A 17,381-nucleotide genomic window follows, 5' to 3' on the forward strand; every position below is an offset into this window, starting at 1 on the left:
CATGTCTCTGAGAAATTTATGAGAATCTGGGAACTTGTCAGTTAAAATACAAGGTTCTTTTTTGTAAGAGATACAAAATCTAACCCTAATATGCTCAATTAAAAAAGTTAGACCTTTTACATAACTGATGTCTTATGTAATTGACAAGTTCAGGACCAGGGATAGCTTCAGGCATGGCTGTACCCAGAGGCCCACATGGTCATTGTGATGCAGTCATGCTGTCCCACCTCATCTTCTGCTTTTCACTGTTGAAGCCGTTGGCAGGCACCCCAGTGGTGGTGGCAAAATGGTTTCCATCAGCTCCTGTCCTTCATCCTGTTCTCTCCCCAGCTTAGGCAGAAGGAACATTGCTCTTCCCCTACCTTCAGGGTAAGTCCTCAAATTAATAATTATTGGATTGACCTGGGCCATTTGTCCACCTGTGAGCCTATGACTATGAACAGAAGGATGGAATAGCATGATTGGTGCAGGCCTGGGTCTCGTGCCTACCCCTGAATCTAGTGTGGCTGACGCTAGCTAGAACCAGATCCTAAAGACTCAGAGTTGGGGAGCAGTGGATTCCCCCCAAATGTGAGTGTTACAATTAGAAGGGGGAATGGTTGCTAGACAATTAGAAACAACATATTCCACGAAGACTTATCTCTTTTTTGTACTATTATCATTCACCCCTGTCTACTTCTCAGCCCTGAAACCCCAAGAATAAAAAGACAGTGTGCTTGTTTTCTTCAGTGAAAATTGGGAGTCAGGACTGTATCTTGATCTGAAACTAGTCTTTGGTGAGAGACAAAGTGTGAAAAATACAGGAAGTTCTGGCAGCTGTGATGAGGACCAGGAAGCAGGATTAGTCCCCGGAGGCTGTCAGAAGGGAAAAAAGGATCCAGGGCGAGTCAGTCTGGGAGAAATTTACTTACTTCAACGGCCTGGTTCTTAGACACCGACTGAGCTACCCAATGTCTCCCCTCCCACTCTCACTCTCATCAGAAAATGCTGCTTATGGGTCAAGGCAGCCTTTCCTGGCCTGAGTTCCTCCTCATGGGTCACCTGCTGAAGGGCAACTGTCCTTTTCGGAGACATGGCTGTATCCATTGGGTGGCACATTAAGCTACTCCCCAGGGGGTCCAGAGCTATCAAAATAGAATCCATCCCCAGGAACTGAGCAAAATGCGTTGACCAGCCCTGCATCAAAGCAGCGGCAGGAGCCAGGCTGCAGCACCAGCAGGCTCCCTGCACTCAGCATTTTCCTTGCAGAAAACAAGATCACTAAATGACTCCACATCCTCCCTTCGCCTGTGTACCCCAGAGATTGCAGGCAGCCCTTGCCAGTCCGTGCATTTGCTTTATCTCTGCTCATCCATTTTTCTTCTTGTCGTGGAAAAAGACTTAACAAAACACTCACATTAATAATTCTGATCCCCCGTAAATGGCCAAATCCTCAAGATAGCCGCTTGGCCTCTCTGTCCACATTGCCTCCTCCCTTCTACCATCCTCACTGCAACAAAACAACATCTCTTTACATTTATGTCAGTCAAGAATGGGGTAATAACTTGTAGCTCTATACATTCCGGCTCCCTCATTATTAATCATTCCTTACTGAAAACATTAAAGTAGTTTCTGACTTGGACTTTTGTTTCCAAAACAATGCTGATACTTCCTTAAAGAAGCAATTTCATCAACTTGTCAAGGAGCTGGCCCTAAAGCAGAGGTCACCCATAGGTGAGGCTACAATTAATTAGAAATCTGGAATGTTTGTGGACCTGGGTAAAAGCTTGCTATTATATTTTAAGTTCCAAGGGAAATTTTAAACCATGATGTAGCCCAGTGTTTCTCAATTAGGGCTCAGTTCCTGGCTCCCTAGTCCCCCAGGGAACAATTGGCAATGTTGGGAGACATTTTTCATTATCACAATTCCAGGGGGGAGGGGTTGCAAGGATGCTACTGGCATCGAATAGGCAGGTGCCAGAGATGCCCCCTCAACACTCTTGAATGCAGAAGACAACCTCACAACAAAGACTTACCCAGTCCCAATGTCAACAGTACCAAGGTTGAGAAAGCCTGATGTGTAGAATAAGGATTAGTTATGATGCGTTCATTAATTCTTTGATTTGTTCTTTCATTGAGCACCTGGCTATGAAATACACTCTATGTGTCAGGCATTATTGTAATATCATGGATTTCATTGTGACTGAGACAGAGTGCCTGTTCCCATGGAGATGTTATTTTAGTGCGACACTCTGGCAATAAGTAGATAAACAAATAAGATAAAAGGTGATATATGCCATAAATACATACATACATACATACATACATACATATATACATACATACATACATAAAAGCAGAGCGAGTTTCACGTCGGACCAGGCCATGTTAGATGGGGAGATCATGGGAAGCCTCCCTGAGAGTCAGCAGTGTGAGAGTTGGAAAGGGAAAGGCAGCCAGCATAGGGCGAGGGAAGGCATTTCAGGCAGGGAGAATGGCAAGTGCAAAGGCCCCAAGGTAGAAAAATCTGGGTTTGTTTGGGGAAGAGAAGGAAGACCAATGTGACTAGAAATTCTTGAGTAGAAGGGAGAACGAAAGAGATCAGAAAGGAAAGATTGGCCTGAATAGACCATGGGGATCAGAGGTTTGCAAACTTGTTCTGTTAAGGGACAGATCGTAAATGTTTTCAGCTTTGTGGGCCATGCTGCCTCTGTCACAACTACTCAGCACTTCTGCCATGGTACAAAGCAGCCACAGACAATATGTAAATACATGGGCATGGCAGTGTTCCAATAAAACTTTATTTATAAGATCACATTGGCCGGGCGCAGTGGCTCACGCCTGTCATCCCAGCACTTTGGGAGGCCGAGGCGGGTGGATAGCCTGAGGTCAGGAGTTTGAGACTAGCCTGGCCGACGTGGTGAAACTCTGTCTCCACTAAAAATACGAAAATTAGCTGGGTATGGTGGCACTCACCTGTAGTCTCAGCTTCTTGGGATGCTGAGGCAGGAGGATCGCTTGAACCCGGGAGGCAGAGGTTGCAGTGAGCCGAGATTATGGCACTGCACTCCAGCCTGGGTGACGGAGTGAGATTCTGTTTCAAGGAAAAAAAAAAAAAAAAAAAAAAAGATCAGGTTATAGGCTGTAGCTTGCTAATTTCTGACATAAGACTTTGAAGGACACGGGAAAGGGTTCAAATTTTATTTTAAATACCCATGGACAATTTCAAGCAGGGAGGAATAATTACATTTTAAAACTAGGGTTCACAATAATAACCCAGTCCCTGGCTTTGTGATCTTAGGCATATTAGTTTCCCTTTCTAGGTCAGATTTTCCTCATTTAAAAAATAAAATTGGCTAGTTACCCGCTTAGATTGATATCAGGAGGTTGACATAGATGGAATGAGTGAAGTGCAGTTTGCAAAAGCGAGTTATTGTGATTGTTAAAAGTGTTTCCACCTGTGGAGGCCCCAAAGCCCTTCCATGTATTTTTGCAGCCTTCTAGTATGAGGGATGGCTCTGTTTCAGAGCTGGAGGAACTTCCTGGAACTCCAGGAGGCAAAATTACTCACTCGCAATCGCATAAGGCATAAGCAGTTGTGTTTGGGCTCCCGCCCGCCTGTCTGCATGTTTTTCAGATCAAATATAGACTTAGTGCTCACTGCCTCGTGGGTGCTGCTTCTCTGCTCGTAAGCCTATGTATGAGCTTTATTTTCTTTGCAGAAGAGTCACCTCTCCATGAAAAACACCTTTACCTTGCTTATCCTTGGCAAATGCACCCAGCACTCTGGCTGGTCAGTGCTGGAGGTTGGGGAGAGGTGGGGGTTCAGAACATGTAACTGGGCAGTGAACAAGATGGACAGGAGCTGAGTCCTAGAAACTGGACATGTCTGCAAGAAAGGAACAGGCTCTTGGAAAATGCTTAGTCAAGCCTTCCCTGCCTCTGAGACTAAACAGAGTCAGGGGCTCCCTATTTCTTAGGACAGGATTGAGAGTGCTTCCATGGCCCCCTACAATCTGGCTCTTAATCATTTTTCTGCCTCACCTCCTATCAGTTACTCACCTTGTGCTGGCCACGGTGCTCTCCAAAGATGCCAAGCATATTCTCTTCTCTGGGCTGTTGTGTGAGCTGCTCCCTCTGTCTGAGTTACGATTCCTCTACCTCTTTCTTTGTCTGTCTGGTGACTTAACGTAAGTCTCTTCATCCACATTACATCCTCAAAGTGACCTTTGTGACCAACTTATTTTCAATTGCACCACACCCTCCCCACCGCTTTCTATCCTTTCATTCTGCTTTATTTATTTACTTATAGCATATCATAGTCCTACCTGATATTATATTCTATGTTTATGTGTTTACTGTCTGTCTGCCCCATTAGAATATAAGTCACATGAAGGTAGAGATTCATCATGTACATGGCTGCATTCCTACCTCCTTCCAAGTGCATTACACATTGTAGGTGATTAATACATTTGTGTTCAATGAATGAAAGACCTTTAGCTGGAAAGAGACAGATGCCAGGCAGATGGTCATTAATGAGTTAGTCTGGCAGGAGTTGAGTTCTCTAGCAGGTGGCAGGAGCCCAGCAGTATGAGATCAGTGTATACGTAATATGCAGACTGTACTAGAGTGACACCAGCTGTTAAAACAAATAAACTCCCATATTTCAGTGACTTAAGACAATGTTTATTTCTCACCCACATAACACTGATTTTCCTATTAATGGCCGACTTTTCTCTAGGTGGTGATTTAGGAACCTAGGCTTCTTTTGTTTTGTGGTGCTGCCATCCCTGAGGACCATGAATTTCTCTGCCTCCAGTTGGCGAATGGGAGAAGAAAGAGTGGAGAAGGTATATCCACTTCTCACCCACCTTGGCTCAGAGGAGATCTTCACCACTTCCGCTCCATTCCTATGGTGAGAACTGATCACATGTACCTACCTAGCTACAAGGGGGGCTGGGGAAAGTTGCCTCTCACTGGGTAACAGCTTCCCAAGAATAGCTTCATACTAAGAAACACTCTGTACTATGCACCCCAAATGTTGACAGATAGTTGACTATATCTATTACATAGTCCTAGCTCTTTCACTTCCTTTCCTCTGTTCTACCTTGACAATCTTGCCCAAGCACTAGTTCCTACAAACAGCCTGTAGACACACTCATGTTTCCCACCCTAAAACCATTTCTCCGGACCCTAAGCCCTTTCAAGCTATTGTCTTCCCTTCATTACTGATGAACTTCTTGAAAGAATCCTTTACTGATTTCACTTTTCCCACATATTATTTATTCCTTAGCTTACTGAAATTGCTCCAACTCAAAGTCACTAATGACCTGCATCCTAAATCTGGCATTCCTTCTCAGCCTTAATTCTGTATGTCTCCCCTGCAAAATTTTACACTGTAGAGCACATCTTCCTGCCTGGAGTGTATGACTTTCTAAGCATCCACTCTCACAGTTCTCATCTTACCTCTCCCACTGCCCTTTCTCAGTCCCCATTCTGTTGTTTACTCAATGTTGGGGTCGCCTGACTTCTGTCCTTAGGTCCCTCTCTCCTCTCTCACCATATATATATATATATTTTTTTTTTTGAGATGGACTCTTTCTCTGTTGTCCAGGCTGGAGTGCAGTGGCACGATCTCTGCTCACTGCAACCTCCACCTCCTGGGTTCAAGCAATTCTCCCTGCCCCACTCTCCCTAGTAGCTGGGATTACAGGTGCATACCATCACGGCTGGCTAATTTTTGTATTTTTTAGTAGAGCAGGGTTTTGCCATGTTGGCCAGGCTGGTCTTGAACTCCTGACCTCAGGTGATCCACCTGCCTCAGCCTCCCAAAGTGCTTGGATTACAGACGTGAGCCATGGTGCCTGGCCGTTTCTCACAATATTCTGAGACTGAAAATGCCTTGCATGACTGGAACTTTTTGTGTTAGTTTCCTGAGGCTGCCATAACAGATGACCACACACTGAGTGGCTGAAAACAACAGAAATGTATGCTCCCACTGTTCTAGAGGCCAGAGGTTCAACAGCAAGATGTCAGCAGGGTTGGTTCCTTCTGGAGGCTCTGAGGGAGAATCCATTCCATGCCTCCCTCCTAGCTCCTGGTAGCTCGGGCAATTCTTGACATTTCTTGACTTGCACTGCGTCACTCTAATCTCTACCTCTGCCTTCACGTAGCGTTCCCTCTGTGTTGTCTCAAACCTCTCTCCTTTCTCTTAGAAGGATAACAATAATTGGATTTAGAGCCCACTGTAAGCCTGGAATGATCTCATTTTAAGAATCTTTAACTTAGTTACATCTGCAAAGACTTTAATTTTACATAAGGTCACATTCACAGACACTGGGGTTAGGACATGGCCATGTCATTTTGGGGAACACTATTAACTCGTGACACCTCCTAGATCTGTACCTCTGACACCAGCTTCTCTCCCGGCCTCCAGACCCACATTTCCAACTCCCTACCATGTGTCTGCAACCATAGGATGCAGAAGAACCTCACATACACATGTCCAACCTGGCATTTAGCATTTTTTCTTCTTAATTCTAATCATCCTTGGCTTTCTCTTGTGGGGGATGGCTCACCATCTGTCCACTCTTACAAGCGAGGAGCATGAGACTCATCCTGGATTCCTTCCTCTCTTACCTCCCACCTCCAATCAGGCACTGAGTTATGTTGATCCTCCTGGGACATATCTCCCAAACTCCTCCATCCCCAGCATCTCCAGCTTGGTACAACTCTCCATATTTCTCACCACCGGTTTTCCGGTAGTTTCTTAACTAGCTTCCTTCTCTGCTTCCTCCAGTTTATCTTTAAAACTGCAAATAGAGTTTTCCTCCTAAAGACTATGAATCTGATTATGGTAGAAGTCCATAATCTTTTATCTAAAACTTTGAGACTTTCAGAAATTCAGAATCTTTTGGATGGGGGAAAAGCCAGATGTAGTGTATTATGTAGGTCTGGCATTGTACTATGGGCAGTACCCTGCACCCAAACATGTAAGAGTGAAATACATGAATATTCACACGAAGAGGGATAAATAAAGACCATAAATAGCCTCCTGTACATTCAGACGGTGTTTGCTGCCAAGTGATTTTGTGCCAAACTTAGGAAAAAACCTTCAGTTGTCAGTTTTTAAAATTTCAAGTGTGTGGATAAAGGATCGTGGTCTTGTACTTTCTTTCTCGAAACTTCTCTAGTTCCTTATTGTCTCTTTCAGCAGGGTTTGAAAAACAGTGGGGGAGATGAGCTCAGAGGTTATGCAACAGCAGGATGGTCTATTATGTGCCAGGCCTCACCATGGACTAGGAGGCCCTTTGCAACCTGATTCCTGCCTACCTCTTGACCTGAATTTGCACTGCTGTGTCTCCTTCCTCTTCTCTTTGCCCCACCTCACCAGTAGACATTTCTGTTCTTGAAATAGTCCTGACTCAGGCTTTGCACTTGCCATTCCCTTGTCTTAAATGCCTCCCTTCTATATGTAGCTGGTTTCTTCTCCTCATTCTGAGTTCACCTTAAATATCATCATCTTTTCACTCCATCCTACTAAATATTTCTTCCACTTTCCCCTAGAGAAGGCAATTGGCTTGCCACCTGTTCTGTTTTATTCCTTATTCCTTTACTATTGTCTATTATTCTTTTCCTGTTGTCTAAGGCTGCTTTCATAGTACAACAGGAGAGTTGAGTAGTTGCAACAGACTGTGTGGCCCCAAAGCCAAAAATATTTACTCTCTGGCTCTTCACAAGACATGTTTGCCAGACCCTGCCCTGGAGTTACTATATAGCAATCAGCTATATGATCTTTATTACATTACTCTATGAAATTATCTTATGTGTTATTTCATTCTCTTCTTCTCTACTGGAATGTGAATTTTACGAGAGTAGGGACCTTGCCTCTGTTTGCTCATGGCTATAATCCCAGAGCATCTGAAGACATTCAATAACATATTTTGTTTGCAGGACTAAATTAATACACGCTGGGTATATGTTGTGAGCAAAGTTGGTTTGACAACCTGCTGAGGGGCTCAACCTGCCAAATATGTACCAGGTGGGGGAGAAAAGAATGGGATCAGGAGGTGGAGTGCATTTTCCATCTTTGGATTTTGGTTTCTCAAAGTAAGTAGCCACCCACCTTCCCGTATCTGTCATTTAAAATGTGTCTTAGTTTGTTTTGTTTCATGCTGCTATAGCAGAACACCTGAGACTGGGTAGTTTATAAAGAAGAAAGATTTATTTCTTATAGTTCTGGAGGCAGGGGAGTCCAAGATCAAGGCGTCAGCAGGTTTGGAGTCTGGTGAGGGCTTGGTCTCTTTTCCCAAGATGGTACCTTGAACACTGCGGGAAACTGTTCCTCACGTGATGCAAGAATGGAAGAGAAAAGTGAGGGAGAAGGAGAGAGGCAGAGAGAGAGAGAGAGAGGAGGAAGAGAGACAGAGAGAACGAAGTGGGGGGAGAAAGAGAGAGAAAGAGACCAAACTCATGCTTTTACAAGGAACTCACTTCCATGATAATGCATTAATATACTCACTTCTGCCTCATGGCCTAATTGCCTCTCATGAAGCCCCACTTGTCAACACTATTGCATTGGAGATTAAGTTTTTAACATTTTTTTTTTGGGGGGTGCATTCAAACCACAGCAAAGCATGAAAATAAAATGCAAAAAATCAATTTCACAGCCCAGCTTAGGATTTAATGGTGCGCTATCTACAATAGGCTATTGAGGTAATGAGGCTCCCAGCCTTCTCAAACGGCTCCTGCAACCACGTGGCAAAAATGCACGCAGCTGGCTCAGGCCACTTCCCTCCAAGACACCAAACCTCCTTCAAAATCAGCACATTATTAAAATGTTTTGGTTCCTAACACTCCTCTGGCTTTGTTGACTCACATAAATGGCTTTACCACCCCCACAATGGGGCTGCAACTGATGGAAGCCATCATCCTTTACATAGTGCTTTCTTGGGTACAAATGATTCTTTACAGAAAAAGAAGGACACCAGCTTTTCCCAAATTACATTTTGCTGGATAAATCAATAGCAATGACTTTCGGGCTCAGGAAGTACTTTTGAGGAGGAAAAGATGCTCACTCAAGTGAAGGTGGGTTGGGGAGTAGGAAGAGGCAGCCAAGCCGTGCTGGATAGATTTCACACTCAGGCACCATCTGCTGGATGTGGAGGAGAGATGGAAGCATGTCCTCTCTATAGGCGTCTGAGTAATGGGGATGTGTTATTTTAGAAACCCTGAGCATACAATAACCACTCTTGACTCCTGTCTTTTCCTTACCGTCTGTACCCAGTACACCAGTAAGTTCTGTAGGTGCCACCTCTGAAGTATTTTCTGCCCCATTATCACCATTAGTACATCTTGGTCAGCCACTGTCAGCTCACACTTGGACTAATGCAGTGGCCTCCTAACTGGTTTTCCTGCATCTACTCCTGCTATAGCTTCAAAAACCCATTCTTGTCAGCTCAGCCAGAGTGATCTCACCAAAACATAAGGCCATCTGTTCTGCTTAAAACCCTCTGATGTGCTCACCATGGCCCAGGAGGCCCAAACAGTCCTGCTGTTGCATAGTCCCTGAGCTCATCTCCTCCACCCTTTCTTCACTCCCACCCTTTATCCCCTTGCTGTACCCCAACACCCTAAGTTTGCTCCTCCTGAAAGCCCTTCCCCAGGCTGCTCATTCTTCCTAGCCCAGCGTTGCTGACTTTTCCCGCCGGCTGCTTCTTGTCATTCGGATCTCAGCTCAAATGTCACATCCTCAGGGAGGCTGCTCTGACTTCTTGTCTATAAGAGCCCTTCAGTGACTTTCTCTCATATCTCTGTATTATTGTCTTCATCGCACTCATCCCTCTCTAAAGTATCCTGTTTCTTTCTTTCTTTTGTTTTTTTTTTGAGACGGAGTCTCACTCCGTCACCCAGGCTGGAGTGTAGTGGCATGATCTCGTTTCACTGCAACTCTGCCTCCCAGGTTCAAGTGATTCTCCTGTCTCAGGCTCCCAAGTAGCTGGGATTACAGGCATGCACCACCATGGCTGGCTAATTTTTGTAGTTTTGGTAGAGACAGGGTCTCATCACATTGGCCAGCTGGTCTTCAACTCCTGTTTCTTTATTTCTGTACTTGCTTCTTATCTCTCTTGCTTTGCTTAATGCTTCAGCCCAACACTGGGCATAATGCTTGTGTGCCCAATGCAGAATAGGCACTTAAGAAATAGCTATTGCAGGTCTGAATGCTACTTACCTAAAAGTAGTGAGTCCCTTATTAAAGAACTGATCATTCATTCATTCATTCAGTACATTTCCTGAGTGCCTGCTTGCTGCCAGCAACTGTGCCAGATAAATTCTGCAGGCAGAAATAAGAAGACACAGTGCTACCCCTAGGTAACTTTTTCTATGGGGTGGACAACTGATGTACCACTGGTGGCAGGCAGAGGTTTCAGCCTGGTAAGTGCAAGTTCACAGAGCCGTGGACAACAACAACAACAACAAAAATCTTGCAGGAGCACCCAAGGCTAGAACTTATATCCTTCAATAGAGTGGAGAAGACTTCCTAGAAGAGGCAGCATTTGAGTTGGGTTTTATAGGATGATTAGAAGACTGCTGTGAAAAGGGATGGAAGAGATCTAATGACTGGTCAAAACTAAATATAGCAGAAGTAGAAATAACGTGGGAAGATTAAGAAGGAGATAGATTTCCATAAAGCTTTGATTCTATGTTATTTCCAGCAATGAAAAGGAAGAAGAGGGAGAGAGAGGGAGTTCCAGGGAGAGAGGAGAAGTGGATGTGAACAGCCATTCTTTACCTTCAGTCTTTTCTTCCAAGTGATTGTGATGCTATATTCCTTCAATTAGTTATCCCACAAACACTGAGCACTCCAGTGTCAGTTGCACCCAGGTGCTGGGAATACAGTAGTGAACAAGATAGGCAATAACGTGCTCTTGGGCAGTTCGTAGTCCAGAAAAGGACAGATTTGTGGACAGAAAGCCTAGCGTGGATGTAGTCCATCAGCCCAGTGTTTTATCTGGGAAATTGAGTCCTTGCAGCACTGGCAGAAAGGGTATGGTGGTTACATGCACAGGCTCTGGAATCTGATCATACCCAGGTTCTAATCTGGCCTCTGACACTAACTGGATGTCTGATGTTAGAATCAGAGTTTCCTCTGGAGAAGCTGTGGGTCTCAGTTTTCTCTCAGGTAGTGAAATAAAGCAGATCATCTGGTTTCACTGAAGCAAGGGGATGAACTGAAATAATGCATGTAAAATGACTAGTGATGTCTAGCATATCACAGGTGCTCAGTACACGCAGCTGTTGTTACGATCATGGCCCGTTAGTAGAGCCCTTACTATGGGCCAGGCTGTGTGCTAAGTGCTTTACTTAGAGTTTTCCAGTTGTCTTAGTCTGTTCAGGCTGTTGACAAAATACTGTCAGCTGGGTGGCTTATAAACCACAGAAATTTTTTTCTCATAGTTCTAGAGGCTTAGAAGTTTAAGATCAAGATGCTGGCAGACTTGGTGTCTGGTAAGGGCCCGTTTCCTGGTTCCTAGATCGCTGTCTTCTCACTGTATCCTCACATGGCAGAAGGGGGAAGGGAGCTCTCTGGGCCTCTTTTAATAGGGGCATTAATCCTATTCATGAGGGTTCCATCTTTATTACCTAATCACTTCCCAAAGGCCCCACCTCCTAATATAATCACATTGGTGATAATGTTGCAACATGTGAATACTGGGTGGATACAAGCATTCAGACCATTGTACGAGTGAATCTGCACAACTCAATGACAGAGGTATTATTATTATTATTATTATCTACCTTTTATAGCCAAAGATGCTGAACAAAGGCATTAAGTAAATTTCACAAGGTGATACAGCTAGTAGATCACTCCAGCAGTGGGTAACTTCAGAACACTCTGGGCAGTGCCTTGTCTCCTGATGGCCACAGAGACCCTGCTGCTCCCCTGGGCCAGGTCTGGGCAGCTACCAAAGACTCACCCGATGTGACATCTGCCCAAACAATGTCTGAGACTTTCTTCACAACTCCTGACCTCTTCTTCTGACCCTTCAGCCCACTGACTGTTACTGTAGGCCTGCGATTTGCCTTCTGACCCTCAGTTTCTTTATCTGTCAAATGAGGGAGCTGTACCCAAGCACTCCTGAGATTCTGAATCCCTGCATTGCGGGAGAGGCTGTTGGAATGAACTGAGCAGCAATAAGAAGGCCTCTGGGCCCTCCCTGAGAGCCTGAGCATTTTGGAGGGAGCTCCTCACCTCACTTTGTGAGTCACTGCTTGTTTCAGGGAGAGCGCTGTCTTCTGGCTCTCCTCTCCTCCTGCTGGCACCCTTGTTTGAAATTCATTCCTATAGGATTATCTGGCAAAGTGCGTGACTCTGGGCTCCAAGGGGTCCTTAGGATAAGCTTCAGGCAGAGTGGAAGCATAGCTCTGTGGTTGTAGTGAACAGCTGAGATTGCTTCCAGGCAGCAGTGAAGCTGGGGTATTTATGGGAGAAAGATCCTTTGCCTCTTTTTAAATTAATTGCACTTGGCGGGGGTCAGCCCTCCTTCACCCCCGGAATCCATCACAGTGAGGGAGGTTGTTCTCCCCTCTGCACAGACAAGACCCAGCAAGGATGTCGTGAGCTGCCTCAGACCAGGTATCTGACCTCAGGTTGGAGGACCTGAATTCCAGTTTTGACTCTTTCATGGCCAGCGTGGTGGTCTTGGCCAAGTCACGTTGTTTCTCTGTGGCTTAGGTCCCATCTGGAAGATGGAAATAGTATTTTCCTTACAGAGTAATTGTGAGAAACTTGAAACAATGAGCAGGTGAAAGCTTCACCCGAAGTGCCCTGGACCCATGTAAGTGCTCAATGCATGTGAAGAATGAGTGAAAGTAGAGGAATATTTGGGCTCAATGAGGAAGTCTCTTGGAGGAGTCAGACCTGATCCAGGAAGGGGTCTTCTGGCTCTGAAGGTCATGAGATCTCATTTACTAAGGTCAAACTAAGGTAGGACAGCCATTTGGCACTTGGATAAGTTTCTTCATCTGTTTTGTTCATGGCTCTGTGTTGCGTATATTTCAGCACCTGGCGCAGCACAAAATAGGTGCTCAAGAAATGCCTGGATGAACGAATGATTTGGCAGAATGAATTGACGCAGTGGATGGGGTGCAGGGTTAGGCTGGAGAGTGTTTAAACTTGCTTCCAATTCAGAGACTTTATGAATGTTTGAACTTTAGAGGGGGCCTTAACAACAGTATTCTCTGTGCTTTCATGAATTAACCACTGCCCAGCCTTAGCCATCTCAGGCAAATGCTGGTCTGAGGGAGAAAGACAAAGACCATCTCTTCCTTTGGGTTACCTGGAGAGGGTGTTTGGAGAAGGAAATAGGGCTCTTTATAGAAGAAATGATCTTTTCTGCCCTTTGTGCCACCTGCCCACCCCCACTTCTGAGGATCAGGACTCTGAGACAGGGAGGGGGAGGTTCCTTCCTGTTGGACACACTTGGCCCTCTTCTGTTAATTCACTTGGCTTTCTGAGACTGCTGAACATGCTTCAATCTTGCCCTATAGCTGGCGTTTGTGTCTATGCAGAGAGCATGGTTGGAGAGATTAGACGGAGGAGATACTGACAGGAGGGCAGAAACAACAGCTTCCTGCTCATCTCTACAAGGCAGAGTGATTTTCAGCCAGCTTTTTCTTCCTTCCAGACGCCCCAGCCTCCCTAAGTTCTCTCCCTGGTCATCCACTCCTCTTATCTGCATTTCCTCAGGCCCAGGGAGTATCTGAGAAGGGAGAACTATAAATTATGCTGTCAAATTGGATGGTACAAGAAGGTGGCAAGGAGATGAGAGGCAGGGCCCTTCCAGATAGCAGCCAGATGAAAACAGGTTATAAATAAGGCATGGGGGGCCACCACCTGCACACTCTGTCCTTGACATCTGTACGCAGGCTCCATGTTCTTGGCAGCCAGCCAAAGGCCGGTCTACAGATTTATTTCCTTACCTCGCCTGGCATGAAATCGTCCTCTGGATTGTACCTGTGAGCAGCCCATTCACATTGCCTGGTTTTTGACCCAGTTCTTTTTTTCCTTTTTGTCTAAAAGGATGAGCCCTGTGACGAACTGAATGTTTGTGTTCACCCCACACACCCAACAAACCCTGAATTCATATATCAAAGCCCTAATCTCCAGTGTAATGGTATTTGGAGGTGGGGACTTTGGGAGGTAATTAGTTTTAGATTAGGTCATGACCCTAGAGCCCCAATGATGGGATTAGTGTCCTTATATAAAGAAGAAGAGACTGCAGCCCACTGTCTCCCCACCAAATGAGGATACAGCAAGAAGGTGGCCATATGTAAGCCAAAAAGAGGACCCTCACCAGACACTGAGTCTGCTGGCACTGTGATCTTGCACTTCTTAGCTTCCAGAACTGTGAGAAATAAATGTATCATTTATGTTATCCAATGTGTGGTATTCTGCTCTAGCAGCCTGAGTAGATTTAGACAAGCTGCAAATGCCAACTGAATTGTGGGCTCCGTGAGGTTGAGTCCGATTTATCTTTGAAACCCTCTGGGTCTAGCTCAGCAGATGTGGTTACAGAATAAGTATTTGTAAAATGAATGAGCGAACAATTTTTTTTCCAAAGGCAATTGCCCGTTCTTACTACCATCTTCTTTCTCCAGATTGTTCCTGATCTTCTTTCGCTTTATGTAAGTTTGAATATGTAAACGTGCATATGGCTGCAAATAAAAGAAAACCTGGATGATCGTGGATGACACCATTAAGCATTTGTTGTTTTCTTAACAAGACAGGAGATAGGTAGTCCCAAGTTTAGTTCCTTATCTCAACAATGTCATCAGGAACCCAGGTCCTTCTGCCACTTCCTATTTCGCTATCCACTGGACATTTCCCATGAATCCTGTTGATTTATGTGAACCTTCTTTTTTTCCATACAGATTTTTTTAGGATGAAGATAAGCCTTTAGTGCACTGGTTGTAAACTGATGGCTTCATGACATGTGTGTTTAGCTTTCAATATTTAAAAAAATTTCAGTTAGCTTCCAACATTAAACTAAAAAGCTTCCACACAGCAAATGAAAAAATCAACAGAGTGAACAGAAAACCTGCAGAATGGGAAAAAATATTTGCAAACTATGTAACCAGCAGGGGACTAATACTGAGAATTTATAAGGAATTCAGACAACTCAACAACAACAAAATCAATCTCATTAAAAAGTGAGCAAAGGATATGAATAGACATTTTTCAAAAGAAGACATACAAATGGCTAAAAAGCATATGAAAAACTGCTCAACATCACTAATCATCAGAGAGATGCAAATTAAAACCACAATGAGATATAATTTTGCACCAGCCAGAATGGCTATTATTAGAAAGACAAAAAATAACAGATGTTGGCAAAGATGCAGAGAAAAGGGAACGTTTATACAGTGTTGGTGGGAGTGTAAATTAGTACAACCTCCATGGAAAACAGCATGGAGATTCCTCAAAAAACTGAAAATAAAACTACCATTCGACCCATTAATCCCTCTACTTAGTATCTACCAAAGGAAAAGAAATGCTTGTATCAAAAGTATACCTGCACTTGTATGTTTATTGCAGCACTATTCACAATAGCAAAAATATAAAATCAGCCTAAGTGTACATTAATGGATGCTTGGATAAAGCAGATGTGGCACATATACATAATAGAATATTACTCAGCCATGAAAAAGAATAGAATCATGTCTTTTGCAGCAAAGTAGGTGAAACTGGAGGTCATTATCTTAAGTAAAAGAATTCAGACACCAGAAAAACAAATATTGCACATTCTCAGTGATAAGTAGGAGCGAAACACGTAACACATGGATACTGAGTGTAGAATGACAGATAGTGGAGACTTGGAAGGGTAGGGGTGCAGGAGAAGGGTGGGTAATGAGACATTCCTTCATGTGTACAATGTTGGTTTTTCAGGTGATGGATATACTAAAAGCCTTGGCTTCACCATTATGTAATCTATCCATGTAACACATTTCCACTTGTACCTCATATATGTGTACAAATACAACATTTTTAAAAATATGGGATGTTTTACATGAAACTCCAGAATTTTGAATTCACTTTAAAAATTACAAAATCTGGAAACACAGCATGGCCACAGTGAGCAGGAACTGGTGGTGGTTGCCCTCTTTAAATAGAATGAGTGTGGTCCAGCTGTCCCGGGTTCCACCACTCCCCATTGGTTACATCAGATAAGCTTTACTCATTCATGTTACCTAAAAAATCTCTGCAGGTAATTGAGTGTGAACCCCTACTTTAAAGGATTTTCACTCCTTTGGTCTATGGTTTAAGGCCATCCAGGCAAAAGCTTTGGTAGCTACTTACTCCCTGGATTGCTGTAGATTACATCGCCAAATCATCAATTGTTGGTTCTTTGTGGAATCCACCCATTGGCTCTATAGGAATCTCCAACTGTCCCACTCTATGAACTGATGTTTTAAACATCCCACTTCAAAATGCGAGGCACTATTAAGGTTTTGTGTGCATGAGACTATAAATTAATATACTAATGTTGTAATAGATTCGGAAAATACAGAATAATGTAAAGCAATGAGAATCAATCATCATTTCACCACTCATACAAGCCTATTAATACTTATGAATGTGTATATTAATAACGTACTGGATTTATTGGGCACTTACAATATGTTAAGCTCTATTTTAAGTGGTGTACGTACATTATTTTATTCGATCCTCCAAACATCCTTACAAGGTAGATATTATTCTTATCTTCCTTTCACAAATGACAAAGTTGAGTCATAAAGAAGTTTAATACATTTCCTAAGGACACACAACTAAAACATGTTGAAGTCTTGCTTTAAATCAAGCAGTCTGGCTCTAGGATGCACATTCTTGTAAATGACACCACACTACTCAGTATGTGCATGCATGCCTATTTTATTTATAGTTTACTGGAGATGGCATCCACCACTCCGGGAAATAGTGCGATGAAAATCCCCTGCTGAGTTTTTAAGGAACTCACTGAAATGACCCAAGTAAGCCCTAGTATTTGGGAGTAGTTCCCCTTATTTTTCTGTTTCAATTGCTATTCCCTCTTAGCTTCCTCCTGGGCAACCAGACTCCTTGTCTGGTTGACTCAAGGGGTCAAGACATTGGCAAGGCATGTCTTTCTACATTTGGTGTTGCTTATTAATAATATAAAGCTGATAATTTTTGAATTTTTTTATTGTATTTTAAGTTCTGGGATTCATGTGCTGAACGTGCAGGTTTGTTACATAGGTATACACGTGCCATGGTGGTTTGCTGCACCCATAAACCTGTCATCTACATTGGGTATTTGTCCTAATGCTCTCCCTCCCCTGGCCCCCCACCCCCTGTCAGGCCCCAGTGTGTGATGTTCCCCTCC

General features: G+C 43.9%; 1 long non-coding RNA gene across 1 annotated transcript in view; it reads left to right on the forward strand.

Moving 5' to 3' along the window:
• The first annotated feature begins 249 nt into the window (after positions 1-249).
• Positions 250-17,381, forward strand: part of LOC129023415 (uncharacterized) — a 44,526-nt gene continuing 27,394 nt past the window's right edge. The window contains exons 1-2 of the long non-coding RNA XR_008496798.1: positions 250-369; positions 4,721-4,894. This is a non-coding gene — a long non-coding RNA (uncharacterized LOC129023415). The remainder of the gene's footprint in view (positions 370-4,720; positions 4,895-17,381) is intronic.

Source organism: Pongo pygmaeus, chromosome 23 (assembly GCF_028885625.2).
Source record: "Pongo pygmaeus isolate AG05252 chromosome 23, NHGRI_mPonPyg2-v2.0_pri, whole genome shotgun sequence".
Taxonomy (NCBI): Eukaryota; Metazoa; Chordata; class Mammalia; order Primates; family Hominidae; genus Pongo; species Pongo pygmaeus.